The sequence below is a fragment of the Microcebus murinus genome, unplaced genomic scaffold, assembly GCF_040939455.1.
Source record: "Microcebus murinus isolate Inina unplaced genomic scaffold, M.murinus_Inina_mat1.0 scaf038_hap2_Mmur4.0, whole genome shotgun sequence".
Lineage (NCBI taxonomy): Eukaryota > Metazoa > Chordata > Mammalia > Primates > Cheirogaleidae > Microcebus > Microcebus murinus.
This window is the reverse complement of record NW_027438984.1, coordinates 135,752-159,193: the sequence shown is the minus strand read 5'-3', so window position 1 is coordinate 159,193 and position 23,442 is coordinate 135,752. Positions and strand designations below refer to the sequence as shown.

Here is a 23,442-nt window from a genome sequence, read left to right as displayed (position 1 = left end):
CTCCTCTACTCCTGGTGCCCCTCCATCCAGGGGCCAGACCTTAAAGAGTCACCGCAAGAGAATCCTGGTCCCAAAGGAGCCTTCTGGGGGACCGGTGCTGAGAGAGGTTGTGGGCATGGCCCGCTGGGGCTCTGCCCGACCCAGGGCTGAGAGATGCCACCTCCCAGCTCTGGGTCCCTGCAGGAAGTGTTGGCAAGCACAGGGCCGGTCCTCCAAAGGCCCAGGTGCAGGGAGCCCAGGCCAAGCAGCCTGTGGAAGAAGCCACTTGCCGTGCCACCCCGGGAACAGGACTGCAGGCCCCGGCCCTTCCCACCTCCTCCTCCTCCTCCTCCCCCCCGCCCCCCCCCCACAGGGCACAGGGCTCAGAGACACCTCAGACTCTTGCTACCCAAAGTGCAAAGGGCATCAGTTGCTCCTCCAACCCACCCCCGCCCAGCAGACCACGTTGTCCAGCCAGCCCCCGGGCCTCCCTGGGGTGCCCAGCACAAAAGTGCAGACACCCACCGGACCCTCAATCTCAGTTTTCGGATGTTTTTGCCACTCTAAGGACCCGCAGGCCAGCTGGGCCTTCGGGCAGGACAGAGAGCCCCGGAATCCGACGTGGAGAGCTGCGTGTACGTCCCCATCAGGAGGCGGTCCCCACCTCCGCGGCTCTCCCCTTGCGGGGAGCGGCAGCCCAGCCGGCAGCCCCAGGGCCTCAGGGAAGGCACCAGGCTGGGCCCCCGCGGCACAGCGGGGGCACGTCCCCCCGCACTCACGCGACTTAGGGACGGCTGCTGGAGACTGCTGCGGCCACCCTGCTGCCGGGTTCCTGGAGGGCTTCCTGGAAGCAGCGTCCACACCAAGCCCTTGGAAGGCCCAGGCGACGGAGGAGCCGGTCAGGCAGGGGCCGAGGACGGTGAGAGGCCGGGCGGGCGGGAAGGAGCATGTCAGGCAGGGGCAGAGGACGGTGACAGGCCGGGCGGGGAGGAGCCGGTCAGGCGGGGGCCCAGGACAGTGACGGGCCTGGCCGGGGAGGAGTGCGTCAGGCAGGGGCAGAGGAGACGGGCTGGGTAAGGGTTAGGGTTACAGTTAGGGCACAATTCACAATCGCAAAGACGTGGAAGCGACCCGAGTGCCCATCCATCCAGGAGTGCATGAATAAAATGTGGCGCGTGGACACCACGGAGTGCCATTCGGCTGTGAGGAGCAGCGGTGAGAGGGCGCCTCTCGTGTTCTCCTGGCCAGAGCTGGGACCCGTTCCAGTAAGCCAGGTATCCCAAGAATGGACACACGAGCACCACGTGAGCGCGCTCACCAGCAAATTGGTACGAACGGATGGACGCCTAAGTGGACAGAGAGGAATCACCTTCATCGGGTGGGTGTCGGGCGGGTGGGGGGAGGGGAGGGGCATACACATCCATTAGGCATGGGGTGGGTGCGCACCGACTGGGGGATGGGCGCACTTGAAGCTCTGACCCGAGGGGGGAGGCTTGGAGAGGGCAAGGCACCCGACCTTAACATTGGTACCCCCACAATACGCTGGAACAACATGAGAGGTATATGAATAAGAACACAGGGGGGGCCGGGCGCGGTGGCTCACGCCTGTAATCCTAGCTCTCTGGGAGGCCGAGGCGGGCGGATTGCTCCAGGTCAGGAGTTCGAAACCAGCCTGAGCAAGAGCGAGACCCCGTCTCTACTAAAAATAGAAAGAAATTAATTGGCCAACTAATATATATAGAAAAACACAGCCGGGCGTGGTGGTGCATGCCTGTAGTCCCAACTACTCGGGAGGCTGAGGCAGCAGGATTGCTTGAGCCCGGAGATTGAGGTTGCTGTGAGCTAGGCTGACGCCATGGCACTCACTCTAGCCTGGGCAGCAAAACGAGACTCTGTCTCAAAAAAAAAAAAAAAAAAAGAACACTGGGGGGAGGGGGGCACGGGCAACACATGTCACCTGAATACTTGTACTCCCATCATCTGCTTGAAGAGAGAGAGAAAAGAAAATGCAATCATAGAGGTAAGAGACACTTTTTAAAAATAATGAATCCGAAGAGAAAAGTAAAAGGAGGCCTGTGGAGCAGGTCTGGGTGTGACTCCGGATCCCCCAACATCAGGTGCCACCACCAAAGATTCCTGCGTGTAGCCCATAGAACCCCAAAAGCAACGGGACGAGTTCTGGTCACATACTCCCTCAAAATGACATCCTGGCCTTCTTCTGGAACTCCCTCCCCTCTCAGACTCTCAAGGTTTCCTCCAGCGTGTCGGTTCCCACAGAGCAGACCTTTGGTCTGAGACCTGACAGTCCAGATGCCACGCATGCTGCCGCGTGGCGGCGGTGTCGCGGCTTGGGACAAGAGGAGGCCCCACGGTGCGGGCTGGGGCGCCAGGCACCGCGGGCGGGCGCTGAGGGTGGGGGTGACCCCCACCCCGGGCCGCCGCCGCGCTCCCAGAAAGGGGACAGAACAAGAGGCAAAAAAAAAAAAAAAAAAAAAAAAAAAAAAAGCAGCAGCCTGTGGCACCCGGTATTCCCAGGCGGTCTCCCATCCAAGTACTAACCAGGCCCGACCCTGCTTAGCTTCCGAGACCAGACGAGATCGGGGGCGTTCAGGGTGGTGTGGCCCTAGACGGCGGCGGAGGGCGCCCCTGCCCCGCTCAAGAAGCCGAGCCTCTCTGGGCTTCCCCGCCGCCGCCTCCCGCCCCAGGCCCCGCGCCGGGCCGGGCCGGTTGAGTTCGCCGGCCGGGTCCCGCGGGCTCCCAGGGACGGGGCTGATGGGCGGGGCGGGGCGGGGCGGGGGGCTGTCTCTCTCTACACACACACACACACTCACACTCACTCACACTCACACAAGATGCGCCTCCACGGCTGGACTCGCCAAGGTGGAGCCCTCCCAGCCCCCCTCGTCTCCTCGCCCGGCCTCCTTCACCTACCCGCTGCCCACCCCCAGGGCGTCGCTGCCTGCCGCTGACTGCGCACGCGCGGGACGCTCGCCCTTTGACCCCAGCCAGGGGCCGCCCTCCCCCACAACCCCTTTCAGCTGCGCCCCCCCCTCGCCCTGTGGGTGGGCTGCCGCCTATTCCCCGGGCCAGGGCTGGGGCACAGCCAGTGTATGGGGCGTCTCTCTCTGGGGATGTGTCCCATGGGTGGGGTGGGGTGGCGTGGTTTGGGGGGCGCTGAAGAAATCAGTCCCCTCCATCTCCTACCTCTGGAAAACGCCCAAGCCCGTGGAGAACTGCCGGCACCGCTTCGTGGGGGCCGGGACCCTCCTCCGTGTCCTCCTGTGGCCCAGTCCAAGGGGCCTGGGCCTGGCCGGGGCTGCATTGGACCCCGACCACCCTGGCGTGTGGACTCGCTAAAAATCGGCCATTAGATATTGGATTCCAGCTTCCTGGAGGTCATTTCACTAATGAGTGCACCGGAAAGAGTTTCCTAATCCATCTGTGAGGGTGGCAACTGAAAGAGAATTTGAAAGCTGACAGAATAGGCGAGGGAAGGCATAGGAGATTTCCACACCCAGCAAGGAAGACTTTCCCGAAATGGAAGAAAGAAACGAGCAAACAGAGACACCGGTAGCCCGCCCGGAAAAGAGTCTGCCCCTGAGAGAAAGCACCCTGACCAGGTTCACCCGTGGGTGGGTGGCGAGCTAGCGGCATTCAGAAGAGCGAGGCCCGCAGTCTGTGCGGAAGACACCTGCGCTCGGGTGTGTGTGGCGGCGCGATTCACAAGCAGCTCTAGACGTTAAACCAAGGAGAAGCCAGGGAGTTCCCAACGCCCCAGGTGTCCTCAGCCCACGACTGGCTGCTGTGGGAATGCGAAGCCCGGCTCCTTGTCTCAGAGCGGGGTTCCCAGGAGGATCAGGCTGAAGCTGGGACTTGGCCTCAAAGTGTCCCCTCGCATGGCCACCCCCTTCCCCTTCCTGCTCCTCTACTCCTGGTGCCCCTCCATCCAGGGGCCAGACCTTAAAGAGTCACCGCAAGAGAATCCTGGTCCCAAAGGAGCCTTCTGGGGGACCGGTGCTGAGAGAGGTTGTGGGCATGGCCCGCTGGGGCTCTGCCCGACCCAGGGCTGAGAGATGCCACCTCCCAGCTCTGGGTCCCTGCAGGAAGTGTTGGCAAGCACAGGGCCGGTCCTCCAAAGGCCCAGGTGCAGGGAGCCCAGGCCAAGCAGCCTGTGGAAGAAGCCACTTGCCGTGCCACCCCGGGAACAGGACTGCAGGCCCCGGCCCTTCCCACCTCCTCCTCCTCCTCCTCCTCCTCCCCCCCGCCCCCCCCCACAGGGCACAGGGCTCAGAGACACCTCAGACTCTTGCTACCCAAAGTGCAAAGGGCATCAGTTGCTCCTCCAACCCCCCCCCCCGCCCAGCAGACCACGTTGTCCAGCCAGCCCCCGGGCCTCCCTGGGGTGCCCAGCACAAAAAGTGCAGACACCCACCGGACCCTCAATCTCAGTTTTCGGATGTTTTTGCCACTCTAAGGACCCGCAGGCCAGCTGGGCCTTCGGGCAGGACAGAGAGCCCCGGAATCCGACGTGGAGAGCTGCGTGTACGTCCCCATCAGGAGGCGGTCCCCACCTCCGCGGCTCTCCCCTTGCGGGGAGCGGCAGCCCAGCCGGCAGCCCCAGGGCCTCAGGGAAGGCACCAGGCTGGGCCCCCGCGGCACAGCGGGGGCACGTCCCCCCGCACTCACGCGACTTATGGACGGCTGCTGGAGACTGCTGCGGCCACCCTGCTGCCGGGTTCCTGGAGGGCTTCCTGGAAGCAGCGTCCACACCAAGCCCTTGGAAGGCCCAGGCGACGGAGGAGCCGGTCAGGCAGGGGCCGAGGACGGTGAGAGGCCGGGCGGGCGGGAAGGAGCATGTCAGGCAGGGGCAGAGGACGGTGACAGGCCGGGCGGGGAGGAGCCGGTCAGGCGGGGGCCCAGGACAGTGACGGGCCTGGCCGGGGAGGAGTGCGTCAGGCAGGGGCAGAGGAGACGGGCTGGGTAAGGGTTAGGGTTACAGTTAGGGCACAATTCACAATCGCAAAGACGTGGAAGCGACCCGAGTGCCCATCCATCCAGGAGTGCATGAATAAAATGTGGCGCGTGGACACCACGGAGTGCCATTCGGCTGTGAGGAGCAGCGGTGAGAGGGCGCCTCTCGTGTTCTCCTGGCCAGAGCTGGGACCCGTTCCAGTAAGCCAGGTATCCCAAGAATGGACACACGAGCACCACGTGAGCGCGCTCACCAGCAAATTGGTACGAACGGATGGACGCCTAAGTGGACAGAGAGGAATCACCTTCATCGGGTGGGTGTCGGGCGGGTGGGGGGAGGGGAGGGGCATACACATCCATTAGGCATGGGGTGGGTGCGCACCGACTGGGGGATGGGCGCACTTGAAGCTCTGACCCGAGGGGGGAGGCTTGGAGAGGGCAAGGCACCCGACCTTAACATTGGTACCCCCACAATACGCTGGAACAACATGAGAGGTATATGAATAAGAACACAGGGGGGGCCGGGCGCGGTGGCTCACGCCTGTAATCCTAGCTCTCTGGGAGGCCGAGGCGGGCGGATTGCTCCAGGTCAGGAGTTCGAAACCAGCCTGAGCAAGAGCGAGACCCCGTCTCTACTAAAAATAGAAAGAAATTAATTGGCCAACTAATATATATAGAAAAACACAGCCGGGCGTGGTGGTGCATGCCTGTAGTCCCAACTACTCGGGAGGCTGAGGCAGCAGGATTGCTTGAGCCCGGAGATTGAGGTTGCTGTGAGCTAGGCTGACGCCATGGCACTCACTCTAGCCTGGGCAGCAAAACGAGACTCTGTCTCAAAAAAAAAAAAAAAAAAAGAACACTGGGGGGAGGGGGGCACGGGCAACACATGTCACCTGAATACTTGTACTCCCATCATCTGCTTGAAGAGAGAGAGAAAAGAAAATGCAATCATAGAGGTAAGAGACACTTTTTAAAAATAATGAATCCGAAGAGAAAAGTAAAAGGAGGCCTGTGGAGCAGGTCTGGGTGTGACTCCGGATCCCCCAACATCAGGTGCCACCACCAAAGATTCCTGCGTGTAGCCCATAGAACCCCAAAAGCAACGGGACGAGTTCTGGTCACATACTCCCTCAAAATGACATCCTGGCCTTCTTCTGGAACTCCCTCCCCTCTCAGACTCTCAAGGTTTCCTCCAGCGTGTCGGTTCCCACAGAGCAGACCTTTGGTCTGAGACCTGACAGTCCAGATGCCACGCATGCTGCCGCGTGGCGGCGGTGTCGCGGCTTGGGACAAGAGGAGGCCCCACGGTGCGGGCTGGGGCGCCAGGCACCGCGGGCGGGCGCTGAGGGTGGGGGTGACCCCCACCCCGGGCCGCCGCCGCGCTCCCAGAAAGGGGACAGAACAAGAGGCAAAAAAAAAAAAAAGCAGCAGCCTGTGGCACCCGGTATTCCCAGGCGGTCTCCCATCCAAGTACTAACCAGGCCCGACCCTGCTTAGCTTCCGAGACCAGACGAGATCGGGGGCGTTCAGGGTGGTGTGGCCCTAGACGGCGGCGGAGGGCGCCCCTGCCCCGCTCAAGAAGCCGAGCCTCTCTGGGCTTCCCCGCCGCCGCCTCCCGCCCCAGGCCCCGCGCCGGGCCGGGCCGGTTGAGTTCGCCGGCCGGGTCCCGCGGGCTCCCAGGGACGGGGCTGATGGGCGGGGCGGGGCGGGGCGGGGGGCTGTCTCTCTCTACACACACACACACACTCACACTCACTCACACTCACACAAGATGCGCCTCCACGGCTGGACTCGCCAAGGTGGAGCCCTCCCAGCCCCCCTCGTCTCCTCGCCCGGCCTCCTTCACCTACCCGCTGCCCACCCCCAGGGCGTCGCTGCCTGCCGCTGACTGCGCACGCGCGGGACGCTCGCCCTTTGACCCCAGCCAGGGGCCGCCCTCCCCCACAACCCCTTTCAGCTGCGCCCCCCCCTCGCCCTGTGGGTGGGCTGCCGCCTATTCCCCGGGCCAGGGCTGGGGCACAGCCAGTGTATGGGGCGTCTCTCTCTGGGGATGTGTCCCATGGGTGGGGTGGGGTGGCGTGGTTTGGGGGGCGCTGAAGAAATCAGTCCCCTCCATCTCCTACCTCTGGAAAACGCCCAAGCCCGTGGAGAACTGCCGGCACCGCTTCGTGGGGGCCGGGACCCTCCTCCGTGTCCTCCTGTGGCCCAGTCCAAGGGGCCTGGGCCTGGCCGGGGCTGCATTGGACCCCGACCACCCTGGCGTGTGGACTCGCTAAAAATCGGCCATTAGATATTGGATTCCAGCTTCCTGGAGGTCATTTCACTAATGAGTGCACCGGAAAGAGTTTCCTAATCCATCTGTGAGGGTGGCAACTGAAAGAGAATTTGAAAGCTGACAGAATAGGCGAGGGAAGGCATAGGAGATTTCCACACCCAGCAAGGAAGACTTTCCCGAAATGGAAGAAAGAAACGAGCAAACAGAGACACCGGTAGCCCGCCCGGAAAAGAGTCTGCCCCTGAGAGAAAGCACCCTGACCAGGTTCACCCGTGGGTGGGTGGCGAGCTAGCGGCATTCAGAAGAGCGAGGCCCGCAGTCTGTGCGGAAGACACCTGCGCTCGGGTGTGTGTGGCGGCGCGATTCACAAGCAGCTCTAGACGTTAAACCAAGGAGAAGCCAGGGAGTTCCCAACGCCCCAGGTGTCCTCAGCCCACGACTGGCTGCTGTGGGAATGCGAAGCCCGGCTCCTTGTCTCAGAGCGGGGTTCCCAGGAGGATCAGGCTGAAGCTGGGACTTGGCCTCAAAGTGTCCCCTCGCATGGCCACCCCCTTCCCCTTCCTGCTCCTCTACTCCTGGTGCCCCTCCATCCAGGGGCCAGACCTTAAAGAGTCACCGCAAGAGAATCCTGGTCCCAAAGGAGCCTTCTGGGGGACCGGTGCTGAGAGAGGTTGTGGGCATGGCCCGCTGGGGCTCTGCCCGACCCAGGGCTGAGAGATGCCACCTCCCAGCTCTGGGTCCCTGCAGGAAGTGTTGGCAAGCACAGGGCCGGTCCTCCAAAGGCCCAGGTGCAGGGAGCCCAGGCCAAGCAGCCTGTGGAAGAAGCCACTTGCCGTGCCACCCCGGGAACAGGACTGCAGGCCCCGGCCCTTCCCACCTCCTCCTCCTCCTCCTCCCCCCCGCCCCCCCCCCACAGGGCACAGGGCTCAGAGACACCTCAGACTCTTGCTACCCAAAGTGCAAAGGGCATCAGTTGCTCCTCCAACCCACCCCCGCCCAGCAGACCACGTTGTCCAGCCAGCCCCCGGGCCTCCCTGGGGTGCCCAGCACAAAAGTGCAGACACCCACCGGACCCTCAATCTCAGTTTTCGGATGTTTTTGCCACTCTAAGGACCCGCAGGCCAGCTGGGCCTTCGGGCAGGACAGAGAGCCCCGGAATCCGACGTGGAGAGCTGCGTGTACGTCCCCATCAGGAGGCGGTCCCCACCTCCGCGGCTCTCCCCTTGCGGGGAGCGGCAGCCCAGCCGGCAGCCCCAGGGCCTCAGGGAAGGCACCAGGCTGGGCCCCCGCGGCACAGCGGGGGCACGTCCCCCCGCACTCACGCGACTTAGGGACGGCTGCTGGAGACTGCTGCGGCCACCCTGCTGCCGGGTTCCTGGAGGGCTTCCTGGAAGCAGCGTCCACACCAAGCCCTTGGAAGGCCCAGGCGACGGAGGAGCCGGTCAGGCAGGGGCCGAGGACGGTGAGAGGCCGGGCGGGCGGGAAGGAGCATGTCAGGCAGGGGCAGAGGACGGTGACAGGCCGGGCGGGGAGGAGCCGGTCAGGCGGGGGCCCAGGACAGTGACGGGCCTGGCCGGGGAGGAGTGCGTCAGGCAGGGGCAGAGGAGACGGGCTGGGTAAGGGTTAGGGTTACAGTTAGGGCACAATTCACAATCGCAAAGACGTGGAAGCGACCCGAGTGCCCATCCATCCAGGAGTGCATGAATAAAATGTGGCGCGTGGACACCACGGAGTGCCATTCGGCTGTGAGGAGCAGCGGTGAGAGGGCGCCTCTCGTGTTCTCCTGGCCAGAGCTGGGACCCGTTCCAGTAAGCCAGGTATCCCAAGAATGGACACACGAGCACCACGTGAGCGCGCTCACCAGCAAATTGGTACGAACGGATGGACGCCTAAGTGGACAGAGAGGAATCACCTTCATCGGGTGGGTGTCGGGCGGGTGGGGGGAGGGGAGGGGCATACACATCCATTAGGCATGGGGTGGGTGCGCACCGACTGGGGGATGGGCGCACTTGAAGCTCTGACCCGAGGGGGGAGGCTTGGAGAGGGCAAGGCACCCGACCTTAACATTGGTACCCCCACAATACGCTGGAACAACATGAGAGGTATATGAATAAGAACACAGGGGGGGCCGGGCGCGGTGGCTCACGCCTGTAATCCTAGCTCTCTGGGAGGCCGAGGCGGGCGGATTGCTCCAGGTCAGGAGTTCGAAACCAGCCTGAGCAAGAGCGAGACCCCGTCTCTACTAAAAATAGAAAGAAATTAATTGGCCAACTAATATATATAGAAAAACACAGCCGGGCGTGGTGGTGCATGCCTGTAGTCCCAACTACTCGGGAGGCTGAGGCAGCAGGATTGCTTGAGCCCGGAGATTGAGGTTGCTGTGAGCTAGGCTGACGCCATGGCACTCACTCTAGCCTGGGCAGCAAAACGAGACTCTGTCTCAAAAAAAAAAAAAAAAAAAGAACACTGGGGGGAGGGGGGCACGGGCAACACATGTCACCTGAATACTTGTACTCCCATCATCTGCTTGAAGAGAGAGAGAAAAGAAAATGCAATCATAGAGGTAAGAGACACTTTTTAAAAATAATGAATCCGAAGAGAAAAGTAAAAGGAGGCCTGTGGAGCAGGTCTGGGTGTGACTCCGGATCCCCCAACATCAGGTGCCACCACCAAAGATTCCTGCGTGTAGCCCATAGAACCCCAAAAGCAACGGGACGAGTTCTGGTCACATACTCCCTCAAAATGACATCCTGGCCTTCTTCTGGAACTCCCTCCCCTCTCAGACTCTCAAGGTTTCCTCCAGCGTGTCGGTTCCCACAGAGCAGACCTTTGGTCTGAGACCTGACAGTCCAGATGCCACGCATGCTGCCGCGTGGCGGCGGTGTCGCGGCTTGGGACAAGAGGAGGCCCCACGGTGCGGGCTGGGGCGCCAGGCACCGCGGGCGGGCGCTGAGGGTGGGGGTGACCCCCACCCCGGGCCGCCGCCGCGCTCCCAGAAAGGGGACAGAACAAGAGGCAAAAAAAAAAAAAAAAAAAAAAAAAAAAAAGCAGCAGCCTGTGGCACCCGGTATTCCCAGGCGGTCTCCCATCCAAGTACTAACCAGGCCCGACCCTGCTTAGCTTCCGAGACCAGACGAGATCGGGGGCGTTCAGGGTGGTGTGGCCCTAGACGGCGGCGGAGGGCGCCCCTGCCCCGCTCAAGAAGCCGAGCCTCTCTGGGCTTCCCCGCCGCCGCCTCCCGCCCCAGGCCCCGCGCCGGGCCGGGCCGGTTGAGTTCGCCGGCCGGGTCCCGCGGGCTCCCAGGGACGGGGCTGATGGGCGGGGCGGGGCGGGGCGGGGGGCTGTCTCTCTCTACACACACACACACACTCACACTCACTCACACTCACACAAGATGCGCCTCCACGGCTGGACTCGCCAAGGTGGAGCCCTCCCAGCCCCCCTCGTCTCCTCGCCCGGCCTCCTTCACCTACCCGCTGCCCACCCCCAGGGCGTCGCTGCCTGCCGCTGACTGCGCACGCGCGGGACGCTCGCCCTTTGACCCCAGCCAGGGGCCGCCCTCCCCCACAACCCCTTTCAGCTGCGCCCCCCCCTCGCCCTGTGGGTGGGCTGCCGCCTATTCCCCGGGCCAGGGCTGGGGCACAGCCAGTGTATGGGGCGTCTCTCTCTGGGGATGTGTCCCATGGGTGGGGTGGGGTGGCGTGGTTTGGGGGGCGCTGAAGAAATCAGTCCCCTCCATCTCCTACCTCTGGAAAACGCCCAAGCCCGTGGAGAACTGCCGGCACCGCTTCGTGGGGGCCGGGACCCTCCTCCGTGTCCTCCTGTGGCCCAGTCCAAGGGGCCTGGGCCTGGCCGGGGCTGCATTGGACCCCGACCACCCTGGCGTGTGGACTCGCTAAAAATCGGCCATTAGATATTGGATTCCAGCTTCCTGGAGGTCATTTCACTAATGAGTGCACCGGAAAGAGTTTCCTAATCCATCTGTGAGGGTGGCAACTGAAAGAGAATTTGAAAGCTGACAGAATAGGCGAGGGAAGGCATAGGAGATTTCCACACCCAGCAAGGAAGACTTTCCCGAAATGGAAGAAAGAAACGAGCAAACAGAGACACCGGTAGCCCGCCCGGAAAAGAGTCTGCCCCTGAGAGAAAGCACCCTGACCAGGTTCACCCGTGGGTGGGTGGCGAGCTAGCGGCATTCAGAAGAGCGAGGCCCGCAGTCTGTGCGGAAGACACCTGCGCTCGGGTGTGTGTGGCGGCGCGATTCACAAGCAGCTCTAGACGTTAAACCAAGGAGAAGCCAGGGAGTTCCCAACGCCCCAGGTGTCCTCAGCCCACGACTGGCTGCTGTGGGAATGCGAAGCCCGGCTCCTTGTCTCAGAGCGGGGTTCCCAGGAGGATCAGGCTGAAGCTGGGACTTGGCCTCAAAGTGTCCCCTCGCATGGCCACCCCCTTCCCCTTCCTGCTCCTCTACTCCTGGTGCCCCTCCATCCAGGGGCCAGACCTTAAAGAGTCACCGCAAGAGAATCCTGGTCCCAAAGGAGCCTTCTGGGGGACCGGTGCTGAGAGAGGTTGTGGGCATGGCCCGCTGGGGCTCTGCCCGACCCAGGGCTGAGAGATGCCACCTCCCAGCTCTGGGTCCCTGCAGGAAGTGTTGGCAAGCACAGGGCCGGTCCTCCAAAGGCCCAGGTGCAGGGAGCCCAGGCCAAGCAGCCTGTGGAAGAAGCCACTTGCCGTGCCACCCCGGGAACAGGACTGCAGGCCCCGGCCCTTCCCACCTCCTCCTCCTCCTCCTCCCCCCCGCCCCCCCCCACAGGGCACAGGGCTCAGAGACACCTCAGACTCTTGCTACCCAAAGTGCAAAGGGCATCAGTTGCTCCTCCAACCCCCCCCCCCCGCCCAGCAGACCACGTTGTCCAGCCAGCCCCCGGGCCTCCCTGGGGTGCCCAGCACAAAAGTGCAGACACCCACCGGACCCTCAATCTCAGTTTTCGGATGTTTTTGCCACTCTAAGGACCCGCAGGCCAGCTGGGCCTTCGGGCAGGACAGAGAGCCCCGGAATCCGACGTGGAGAGCTGCGTGTACGTCCCCATCAGGAGGCGGTCCCCACCTCCGCGGCTCTCCCCTTGCGGGGAGCGGCAGCCCAGCCGGCAGCCCCAGGGCCTCAGGGAAGGCACCAGGCTGGGCCCCCGCGGCACAGCGGGGGCACGTCCCCCCGCACTCACGCGACTTAGGGACGGCTGCTGGAGACTGCTGCGGCCACCCTGCTGCCGGGTTCCTGGAGGGCTTCCTGGAAGCAGCGTCCACACCAAGCCCTTGGAAGGCCCAGGCGACGGAGGAGCCGGTCAGGCAGGGGCCGAGGACGGTGAGAGGCCGGGCGGGCGGGAAGGAGCATGTCAGGCAGGGGCAGAGGACGGTGACAGGCCGGGCGGGGAGGAGCCGGTCAGGCGGGGGCCCAGGACAGTGACGGGCCTGGCCGGGGAGGAGTGCGTCAGGCAGGGGCAGAGGAGACGGGCTGGGTAAGGGTTAGGGTTACAGTTAGGGCACAATTCACAATCGCAAAGACGTGGAAGCGACCCGAGTGCCCATCCATCCAGGAGTGCATCAATAAAATGTGGCGCGTGGACACCACGGAGTGCCATTCGGCTGTGAGGAGCAGCGGTGAGAGGGCGCCTCTCGTGTTCTCCTGGCCAGAGCTGGGACCCGTTCCAGTAAGCCAGGTATCCCAAGAATGGACACACGAGCACCACGTGAGCGCGCTCACCAGCAAATTGGTACGAACGGATGGACGCCTAAGTGGACAGAGAGGAATCACCTTCATCGGGTGGGTGTCGGGCGGGTGGGGGGAGGGGAGGGGCATACACATCCATTAGGCATGGGGTGGGTGCGCACCGACTGGGGGATGGGCGCACTTGAAGCTCTGACCCGAGGGGGGAGGCTTGGAGAGGGCAAGGCACCCGACCTTAACATTGGTACCCCCACAATACGCTGGAACAACATGAGAGGTATATGAATAAGAACACAGGGGGGGCCGGGCGCGGTGGCTCACGCCTGTAATCCTAGCTCTCTGGGAGGCCGAGGCGGGCGGATTGCTCCAGGTCAGGAGTTCGAAACCAGCCTGAGCAAGAGCGAGACCCCGTCTCTACTAAAAATAGAAAGAAATTAATTGGCCAACTAATATATATAGAAAAACACAGCCGGGCGTGGTGGTGCATGCCTGTAGTCCCAACTACTCGGGAGGCTGAGGCAGCAGGATTGCTTGAGCCCGGAGATTGAGGTTGCTGTGAGCTAGGCTGACGCCATGGCACTCACTCTAGCCTGGGCAGCAAAACGAGACTCTGTCTCAAAAAAAAAAAAAAAAAAAAGAACACTGGGGGGAGGGGGGCACGGGCAACACATGTCACCTGAATACTTGTACTCCCATCATCTGCTTGAAGAGAGAGAGAAAAGAAAATGCAATCATAGAGGTAAGAGACACTTTTTAAAAATAATGAATCCGAAGAGAAAAGTAAAAGGAGGCCTGTGGAGCAGGTCTGGGTGTGACTCCGGATCCCCCAACATCAGGTGCCACCACCAAAGATTCCTGCGTGTAGCCCATAGAACCCCAAAAGCAACGGGACGAGTTCTGGTCACATACTCCCTCAAAATGACATCCTGGCCTTCTTCTGGAACTCCCTCCCCTCTCAGACTCTCAAGGTTTCCTCCAGCGTGTCGGTTCCCACAGAGCAGACCTTTGGTCTGAGACCTGACAGTCCAGATGCCACGCATGCTGCCGCGTGGCGGCGGTGTCGCGGCTTGGGACAAGAGGAGGCCCCACGGTGCGGGCTGGGGCGCCAGGCACCGCGGGCGGGCGCTGAGGGTGGGGGTGACCCCCACCCCGGGCCGCCGCCGCGCTCCCAGAAAGGGGACAGAACAAGAGGCAAAAAAAAAAAAAAGCAGCAGCCTGTGGCACCCGGTATTCCCAGGCGGTCTCCCATCCAAGTACTAACCAGGCCCGACCCTGCTTAGCTTCCGAGACCAGACGAGATCGGGGGCGTTCAGGGTGGTGTGGCCCTAGACGGCGGCGGAGGGCGCCCCTGCCCCGCTCAAGAAGCCGAGCCTCTCTGGGCTTCCCCGCCGCCGCCTCCCGCCCCAGGCCCCGCGCCGGGCCGGGCCGGTTGAGTTCGCCGGCCGGGTCCCGCGGGCTCCCAGGGACGGGGCTGATGGGCGGGGCGGGGCGGGGCGGGGCGGGGGGCTGTCTCTCTCTACACACACACACACACTCACACTCACTCACACTCACACAAGATGCGCCTCCACGGCTGGACTCGCCAAGGTGGAGCCCTCCCAGCCCCCCTCGTCTCCTCGCCCGGCCTCCTTCACCTACCCGCTGCCCACCCCCAGGGCGTCGCTGCCTGCCGCTGACTGCGCACGCGCGGGACGCTCGCCCTTTGACCCCAGCCAGGGGCCGCCCTCCCCCACAACCCCTTTCAGCTGCGCCCCCCCCTCGCCCTGTGGGTGGGCTGCCGCCTATTCCCCGGGCCAGGGCTGGGGCACAGCCAGTGTATGGGGCGTCTCTCTCTGGGGATGTGTCCCATGGGTGGGGTGGGGTGGCGTGGTTTGGGGGGCGCTGAAGAAATCAGTCCCCTCCATCTCCTACCTCTGGAAAACGCCCAAGCCCGTGGAGAACTGCCGGCACCGCTTCGTGGGGGCCGGGACCCTCCTCCGTGTCCTCCTGTGGCCCAGTCCAAGGGGCCTGGGCCTGGCCGGGGCTGCATTGGACCCCGACCACCCTGGCGTGTGGACTCGCTAAAAATCGGCCATTAGATATTGGATTCCAGCTTCCTGGAGGTCATTTCACTAATGAGTGCACCGGAAAGAGTTTCCTAATCCATCTGTGAGGGTGGCAACTGAAAGAGAATTTGAAAGCTGACAGAATAGGCGAGGGAAGGCATAGGAGATTTCCACACCCAGCAAGGAAGACTTTCCCGAAATGGAAGAAAGAAACGAGCAAACAGAGACACCGGTAGCCCGCCCGGAAAAGAGTCTGCCCCTGAGAGAAAGCACCCTGACCAGGTTCACCCGTGGGTGGGTGGCGAGCTAGCGGCATTCAGAAGAGCGAGGCCCGCAGTCTGTGCGGAAGACACCTGCGCTCGGGTGTGTGTGGCGGCGCGATTCACAAGCAGCTCTAGACGTTAAACCAAGGAGAAGCCAGGGAGTTCCCAACGCCCCAGGTGTCCTCAGCCCACGACTGGCTGCTGTGGGAATGCGAAGCCCGGCTCCTTGTCTCAGAGCGGGGTTCCCAGGAGGATCAGGCTGAAGCTGGGACTTGGCCTCAAAGTGTCCCCTCGCATGGCCACCCCCTTCCCCTTCCTGCTCCTCTACTCCTGGTGCCCCTCCATCCAGGGGCCAGACCTTAAAGAGTCACCGCAAGAGAATCCTGGTCCCAAAGGAGCCTTCTGGGGGACCGGTGCTGAGAGAGGTTGTGGGCATGGCCCGCTGGGGCTCTGCCCGACCCAGGGCTGAGAGATGCCACCTCCCAGCTCTGGGTCCCTGCAGGAAGTGTTGGCAAGCACAGGGCCGGTCCTCCAAAGGCCCAGGTGCAGGGAGCCCAGGCCAAGCAGCCTGTGGAAGAAGCCACTTGCCGTGCCACCCCGGGAACAGGACTGCAGGCCCCGGCCCTTCCCACCTCCTCCTCCTCCTCCTCCTCCTCCCCCCCGCCCCCCCCCCACAGGGCACAGGGCTCAGAGACACCTCAGACTCTTGCTACCCAAAGTGAAAAGGGCATCAGTTGCTCCTCCAACCCCCCCCCCCCGCCCAGCAGACCACGTTGTCCAGCCAGCCCCCGGGCCTCCCTGGGGTGCCCAGCACAAAAGTGCAGACACCCACCGGACCCTCAATCTCAGTTTTCGGATGTTTTTGCCACTCTAAGGACCCGCAGGCCAGCTGGGCCTTCGGGCAGGACAGAGAGCCCCGGAATCCGACGTGGAGAGCTGCGTGTACGTCCCCATCAGGAGGCGGTCCCCACCTCCGCGGCTCTCCCTTTGCGGGGAGCGGCAGCCCAGCCGGCAGCCCCAGGGCCTCAGGGAAGGCACCAGGCTGGGCCCCCGCGGCACAGCGGGGGCACGTCCCCCCGCACTCACGCGACTTAGGGACGGCTGCTGGAGACTGCTGCGGCCACCCTGCTGCCGGGTTCCTGGAGGGCTTCCTGGAAGCAGCGTCCACACCAAGCCCTTGGAAGGCCCAGGCGACGGAGGAGCCGGTCAGGCAGGGGCCGAGGACGGTGAGAGGCCGGGCGGGCGGGAAGGAGCATGTCAGGCAGGGGCAGAGGACGGTGACAGGCCGGGCGGGGAGGAGCCGGTCAGGCGGGGGCCCAGGACAGTGACGGGCCTGGCCGGGGAGGAGTGCGTCAGGCAGGGGCAGAGGAGACGGGCTGGGTAAGGGTTAGGGTTACAGTTAGGGCACAATTCACAATCGCAAAGACGTGGAAGCGACCCGAGTGCCCATCCATCCAGGAGTGCATGAATAAAATGTGGCGCGTGGACACCACGGAGTGCCATTCGGCTGTGAGGAGCAGCGGTGAGAGGGCGCCTCTCGTGTTCTCCTGGCCAGAGCTGGGACCCGTTCCAGTAAGCCAGGTATCCCAAGAATGGACACACGAGCACCACGTGAGCGCGCTCACCAGCAAATTGGTACGAACGGATGGACGCCTAAGTGGACAGAGAGGAATCACCTTCATCGGGTGGGTGTCGGGCGGGTGGGGGGAGGGGAGGGGCATACACATCCATTAGGCATGGGGTGGGTGCGCACCGACTGGGGGATGGGCGCACTTGAAGCTCTGACCCGAGGGGGGAGGCTTGGAGAGGGCAAGGCACCCGACCTTAACATTGGTACCCCCACAATACGCTGGAACAACATGAGAGGTATATGAATAAGAACACAGGGGGGGCCGGGCGCGGTGGCTCACGCCTGTAATCCTAGCTCTCTGGGAGGCCGAGGCGGGCGGATTGCTCCAGGTCAGGAGTTCGAAACCAGCCTGAGCAAGAGCGAGACCCCGTCTCTACTAAAAATAGAAAGAAATTAATTGGCCAACTAATATATATAGAAAAACACAGCCGGGCGTGGTGGTGCATGCCTGTAGTCCCAACTACTCGGGAGGCTGAGGCAGCAGGATTGCTTGAGCCCGGAGATTGAGGTTGCTGTGAGCTAGGCTGACGCCATGGCACTCACTCTAGCCTGGGCAGCAAAACGAGACTCTGTCTCAAAAAAAAAAAAAAAAAAGAACACAGGGGGAAGGGGGGCACGGGCAACACATGTCACCTGAATACTTGTACTCCCATCATCTGCTTGAAGAGAGAGAGAAAAGAAAATGCAATCATAGAGGTAAGAGACACTTTTTAAAAATAATGAATCCGAAGAGAAAAGTAAAAGGAGGCCTGTGGAGCAGGTCTGGGTGTGACTCCGGATCCCCCAACATCAGGTGCCACCACCAAAGATTCCTGCGTGTAGCCCATAGAACCCCAAAAGCAACGGGACGAGTTCTGGTCACATACTCCCTCAAAATGACATCCTGGCCTTCTTCTGGAACTCCCTCCCCTCTCAGACTCTCAAGGTTTCCTCCAGCGTGTCGGTTCCCACAGAGCAGACCTTTGGTCTGAGACCTGACAGTCCAGATGCCACGCATGCTGCCGCGTGGCGGCGGTGTCGCGGCTTGGGACAAGAGGAGGCCCCACGGTGCGGGCTGGGGCGCCAGGCACCGCGGGCGGGCGCTGAGGGTGGGGGTGACCCCCACCCCGGGCCGCCGCCGCGCTCCCAGAAAGGGGACAGAACAAGAGGCAAAAAAAAAAAAAAAAAAAAAAGCAGCAGCCTGTGGCACCCGGTATTCCCAGGCGGTCTCCCATCCAAGTACTAACCAGGCCCGACCCTGCTTAGCTTCCGAGACCAGACGAGATCGGGGGCGTTCAGGGTGGTGTGGCCCTAGACGGCGGCGGAGGGCGCCCCTGCCCCGCTCAAGAAGCCGAGCCGCTCTGGGCTTCCCCGCCGCCGCCTCCCGCCCCAGGCCCCGCGCCGGGCCGGGCCGGTTGAGTTCGCCGGCCGGGTCCCGCGGGCTCCCAGGGACGGGGCTGATGGGCGGGGCGGGGCGGGGCGGGGGGCTGTCTCTCTCTACACACACACACACACTCACACTCACTCACACTCACACAAGATGCGCCTCCACGGCTGGACTCGCCAAGGTGGAGCCCTCCCAGCCCCCCTCGTCTCCTCGCCCGGCCTCCTTCACCTACCCGCTGCCCACCCCCAGGGCGTCGCTGCCTGCCGCTGACTGCGCACGCGCGGGACGCTCGCCCTTTGACCCCAGCCAGGGGCCGCCCTCCCCCACAACCCCTTTCAGCTGCGCCCCCCCCTCGCCCTGTGGGTGGGCTGCCGCCTATTCCCCGGGCCAGGGCTGGGGCACAGCCAGTGTATGGGGCGTCTCTCTCTGGGGATGTGTCCCATGGGTGGGGTGGGGTGGCGTGGTTTGGGGGGCGCTGAAGAAATCAGTCCCCTCCATCTCCTACCTCTGGAAAACGCCCAAGCCCGTGGAGAACTGCCGGCACCGCTTCGTGGGGGCCGGGACCCTCCTCCGTGTCCTCCTGTGGCCCAGTCCAAGGGGCCTGGGCCTGGCCGGGGCTGCATTGGACCCCGACCACCCTGGCGTGTGGACTCGCTAAAAATCGGCCATTAGATATTGGATTCCAGCTTCCTGGAGGTCATTTCACTAATGAGTGCACCGGAAAGAGTTTCCTAATCCATCTGTGAGGGTGGCAACTGAAAGAGAATTTGAAAGCTGACAGAATAGGCGAGGGAAGGCATAGGAGATTTCCACACCCAGCAAGGAAGACTTTCCCGAAATGGAAGAAAGAAACGAGCAAACAGAGACACCGGTAGCCCGCCCGGAAAAGAGTCTGCCCCTGAGAGAAAGCACCCTGACCAGGTTCACCCGTGGGTGGGTGGCGAGCTAGCGGCATTCAGAAGAGCGAGGCCCGCAGTCTGTGCGGAAGACACCTGCGCTCGGGTGTGTGTGGCGGCGCGATTCACAAGCAGCTCTAGACGTTAAAACAAGGAGAAGCCAGGGAGTTCCCAACGCCCCAGGTGTCCTCAGCCCACGACTGGCTGCTGTGGGAATGCGAAGCCCGGCTCCTTGTCTCAGAGCGGGGTTCCCAGGAGGATCAGGCTGAAGCTGGGACTTGGCCTCAAAGTGTCCCCTCGCATGGCCACCCCCTTCCCCTTCCTGCTCCTCTACTCCTGGTGCCCCTCCATCCAGGGGCCAGACCTTAAAGAGTCACCGCAAGAGAATCCTGGTCCCAAAGGAGCCTTCTGGGGGACCGGTGCTGAGAGAGGTTGTGGGCATGGCCCGCTGGGGCTCTGCCCGACCCAGGGCTGAGAGATGCCACCTCCCAGCTCTGGGTCCCTGCAGGAAGTGTTGGCAAGCACAGGGCCGGTCCTCCAAAGGCCCAGGTGCAGGGAGCCCAGGCCAAGCAGCCTGTGGAAGAAGCCACTTGCCGTGCCACCCCGGGAACAGGACTGCAGGCCCCGGCCCTTCCCACCTCCTCCTCCTCCTCCTCCCCCCCGCCCCCCCCCACAGGGCACAGGGCTCAGAGACACCTCAGACTCTTGCTACCCAAAGTGCAAAGGGCATCAGTTGCTCCTCCAACCCCCCCCCCCGCCCAGCAGACCACGTTGTCCAGCCAGCCCCCGGGCCTCCCTGGGGTGCCCAGCACAAAAGTGCAGACACCCACCGGACCCTCAATCTCAGTTTTCGGATGTTTTTGCCAGTCTAAGGACCCGCAGGCCAGCTGGGCCTTCGGGCAGGACAGAGAGCCCCGGAATCCGACGTGGAGAGCTGCGTGTACGTCCCCATCAGGAGGCGGTCCCCACCTCCGCGGCTCTCCCTTTGCGGGGAGCGGCAGCCCAGCCGGCAGCCCCAGGGCCTCAGGGAAGGCACCAGGCTGGGCCCCCGCGGCACAGCGGGGGCACGTCCCCCCGCACTCACGCGACTTAGGGACGGCTGCTGGAGACTGCTGCGGCCACCCTGCTGCCGGGTTCCTGGAGGGCTTCCTGGAAGCAGCGTCCACACCAAGCCCTTGGAAGGCCCAGGCGACGGAGGAGCCGGTCAGGCAGGGGCCGAGGACGGTGAGAGGCCGGGCGGGCGGGAAGGAGCATGTCAGGCAGGGGCAGAGGACGGTGACAGGCCGGGCGGGGAGGAGCCGGTCAGGCGGGGGCCCAGGACAGTGACGGGCCTGGCCGGGGAGGAGTGCGTCAGGCAGGGGCAGAGGAGACGGGCTGGGTAAGGGTTAGGGTTACAGTTAGGGCACAATTCACAATCGCAAAGACGTGGAAGCGACCCGAGTGCCCATCCATCCAGGAGTGCATGAATAAAATGTGGCGCGTGGACACCACGGAGTGCCATTCGGCTGTGAGGAGCAGCGGTGAGAGGGCGCCTCTCGTGTTCTCCTGGCCAGAGCTGGGACCCGTTCCAGTAAGCCAGGTATCCCAAGAATGGACACACGAGCACCACGTGAGCGCGCTCACCAGCAAATTGGTACGAACGGATGGACGCCTAAGTGGACAGAGAGGAATCACCTTCATCGGGTGGGTGTCGGGCGGGTGGGGGGAGGGGAGGGGCATACACATCCATTAGGCATGGGGTGGGTGCGCACCGACTGGGGGATGGGCGCACTTGAAGCTCTGACCCGAGGGGGGAGGCTTGGAGAGGGCAAGGCACCCGACCTTAACATTGGTACCCCCACAATACGCTGGAACAACATGAGAGGTATATGAATAAGAACACAGGGGGGGCCGGGCGCGGTGGCTCACGCCTGTAATCCTAGCTCTCTGGGAGGCCGAGGCGGGCGGATTGCTCCAGGTCAGGAGTTCGAAACCAGCCTGAGCAAGAGCGAGACCCCGTCTCTACTAAAAATAGAAAGAAATTAATTGGCCAACTAATATATATAGAAAAACACAGCCGGGCGTGGTGGTGCATGCCTGTAGTCCCAACTACTCGGGAGGCTGAGGCAGCAGGATTGCTTGAGCCCGGAGATTGAGGTTGCTGTGAGCTAGGCTGACGCCATGGCACTCACTCTAGCCTGGGCAGCAAAACGAGACTCTGTCTCAAAAAAAAAAAAAAAAAAAGAACACTGGGGGGAGGGGGGCACGGGCAACACATGTCACCTGAATACTTGTACTCCCATCATCTGCTTGAAGAGAGAGAGAAAAGAAAATGCAATCATAGAGGTAAGAGACACTTTTTAAAAATAATGAATCCGAAGAGAAAAGTAAAAGGAGGCCTGTGGAGCAGGTCTGGGTGTGACTCCGGATCCCCCAACATCAGGTGCCACCACCAAAGATTCCTGCGTGTAGCCCATAGAACCCCAAAAGCAACGGGACGAGTTCTGGTCACATACTCCCTCAAAATGACATCCTGGCCTTCTTCTGGAACTCCCTCCCCTCTCAGACTCTCAAGGTTTCCTCCAGCGTGTCGGTTCCCACAGAGCAGACCTTTGGTCTGAGACCTGACAGTCCAGATGCCACGCATGCTGCCGCGTGGCGGCGGTGTCGCGGCTTGGGACAAGAGGAGGCCCCACGGTGCGGGCTGGGGCGCCAGGCACCGCGGGCGGGCGCTGAGGGTGGGGGTGACCCCCACCCCGGGCCGCCGCCGCGCTCCCAGAAAGGGGACAGAACAAGAGGCAAAAAAAAAAAAAAAAAAAAAAAAAAAAAAAAAGCAGCAGCCTGTGGCACCCGGTATTCCCAGGCGGTCTCCCATCCAAGTACTAACCAGGCCCGACCCTGCTTAGCTTCCGAGACCAGACGAGATCGGGGGCGTTCAGGGTGGTGTGGCCCTAGACGGCGGCGGAGGGCGCCCCTGCCCCGCTCAAGAAGCCGAGCCTCTCTGGGCTTCCCCGCCGCCGCCTCCCGCCCCAGGCCCCGCGCCGGGCCGGGCCGGTTGAGTTCGCCGGCCGGGTCCCGCGGGCTCCCAGGGACGGGGCTGATGGGCGGGGCGGGGCGGGGCGGGGCGGGGGGCTGTCTCTCTCTACACACACACACACACTCACACTCACTCACACTCACACAAGATGCGCCTCCACGGCTGGACTCGCCAAGGTGGAGCCCTCCCAGCCCCCCTCGTCTCCTCGCCCGGCCTCCTTCACCTACCCGCTGCCCACCCCCAGGGCGTCGCTGCCTGCCGCTGACTGCGCACGCGCGGGACGCTCGCCCTTTGACCCCAGCCAGGGGCCGCCCTCCCCCACAACCCCTTTCAGCTGCGCCCCCCCCTCGCCCTGTGGGTGGGCTGCCGCCTATTCCCCGGGCCAGGGCTGGGGCACAGCCAGTGTATGGGGCGTCTCTCTCTGGGGATGTGTCCCATGGGTGGGGTGGGGTGGCGTGGTTTGGGGGGCGCTGAAGAAATCAGTCCCCTCCATCTCCTACCTCTGGAAAACGCCCAAGCCCGTGGAGAACTGCCGGCACCGCTTCGTGGGGGCCGGGACCCTCCTCCGTGTCCTCCTGTGGCCCAGTCCAAGGGGCCTGGGCCTGGCCGGGGCTGCATTGGACCCCGACCACCCTGGCGTGTGGACTCGCTAAAAATCGGCCATTAGATATTGGATTCCAGCTTCCTGGAGGTCATTTCACTAATGAGTGCACCGGAAAGAGTTTCCTAATCCATCTGTGAGGGTGGCAACTGAAAGAGAATTTGAAAGCTGACAGAATAGGCGAGGGAAGGCATAGGAGATTTCCACACCCAGCAAGGAAGACTTTCCCGAAATGGAAGAAAGAAACGAGCAAACAGAGACACCGGTAGCCCGCCCGGAAAAGAGTCTGCCCCTGAGAGAAAGCACCCTGACCAGGTTCACCCGTGGGTGGGTGGCGAGCTAGCGGCATTCAGAAGAGCGAGGCCCGCAGTCTGTGCGGAAGACACCTGCGCTCGGGTGTGTGTGGCGGCGCGATTCACAAGCAGCTCTAGACGTTAAACCAAGGAGAAGCCAGGGAGTTCCCAACGCCCCAGGTGTCCTCAGCCCACGACTGGCTGCTGTGGGAATGCGAAGCCCGGCTCCTTGTCTCAGAGCGGGGTTCCCAGGAGGATCAGGCTGAAGCTGGGACTTGGCCTCAAAGTGTCCCCTCGCATGGCCACCCCCTTCCCCTTCCTGCTCCTCTACTCCTGGTGCCCCTCCATCCAGGGGCCAGACCTTAAAGAGTCACCGCAAGAG

The 23,442-nt window shown here is 63.0% G+C and overlaps 6 non-coding genes across 6 annotated transcripts; all 6 read right to left on the bottom strand.

Annotated features, from left to right (window-relative positions):
- Positions 1-2,489: 2,489 nt before the first annotated feature.
- LOC142868723 (5S ribosomal RNA) lies at positions 2,490-2,608 on the bottom strand. Its single transcript, XR_012917664.1, has one exon. It is a non-coding gene; the product is annotated as a 5S ribosomal RNA (ribosomal RNA).
- A 3,771-nt stretch (positions 2,609-6,379) lies between these two features.
- Positions 6,380-6,498, bottom strand: LOC142868722 (5S ribosomal RNA). The gene has a single exon (XR_012917663.1). It is a non-coding gene; the product is annotated as a 5S ribosomal RNA (ribosomal RNA).
- Positions 6,499-10,277: 3,779 nt separating this feature from the next.
- Positions 10,278-10,396, bottom strand: LOC142868721 (5S ribosomal RNA). Its single transcript, XR_012917662.1, has one exon. It is a non-coding gene; the product is annotated as a 5S ribosomal RNA (ribosomal RNA).
- A 3,766-nt stretch (positions 10,397-14,162) lies between these two features.
- Positions 14,163-14,281, bottom strand: LOC142868720 (5S ribosomal RNA). Its single transcript, XR_012917661.1, has one exon. It is a non-coding gene; the product is annotated as a 5S ribosomal RNA (ribosomal RNA).
- A 3,784-nt stretch (positions 14,282-18,065) lies between these two features.
- LOC142868719 (5S ribosomal RNA) lies at positions 18,066-18,184 on the bottom strand. Its single transcript, XR_012917659.1, has one exon. It is a non-coding gene; the product is annotated as a 5S ribosomal RNA (ribosomal RNA).
- A 3,783-nt stretch (positions 18,185-21,967) lies between these two features.
- On the bottom strand, positions 21,968-22,086 carry LOC142868718 (5S ribosomal RNA). The gene has a single exon (XR_012917658.1). It is a non-coding gene; the product is annotated as a 5S ribosomal RNA (ribosomal RNA).
- Positions 22,087-23,442: the final 1,356 nt, after the last annotated feature.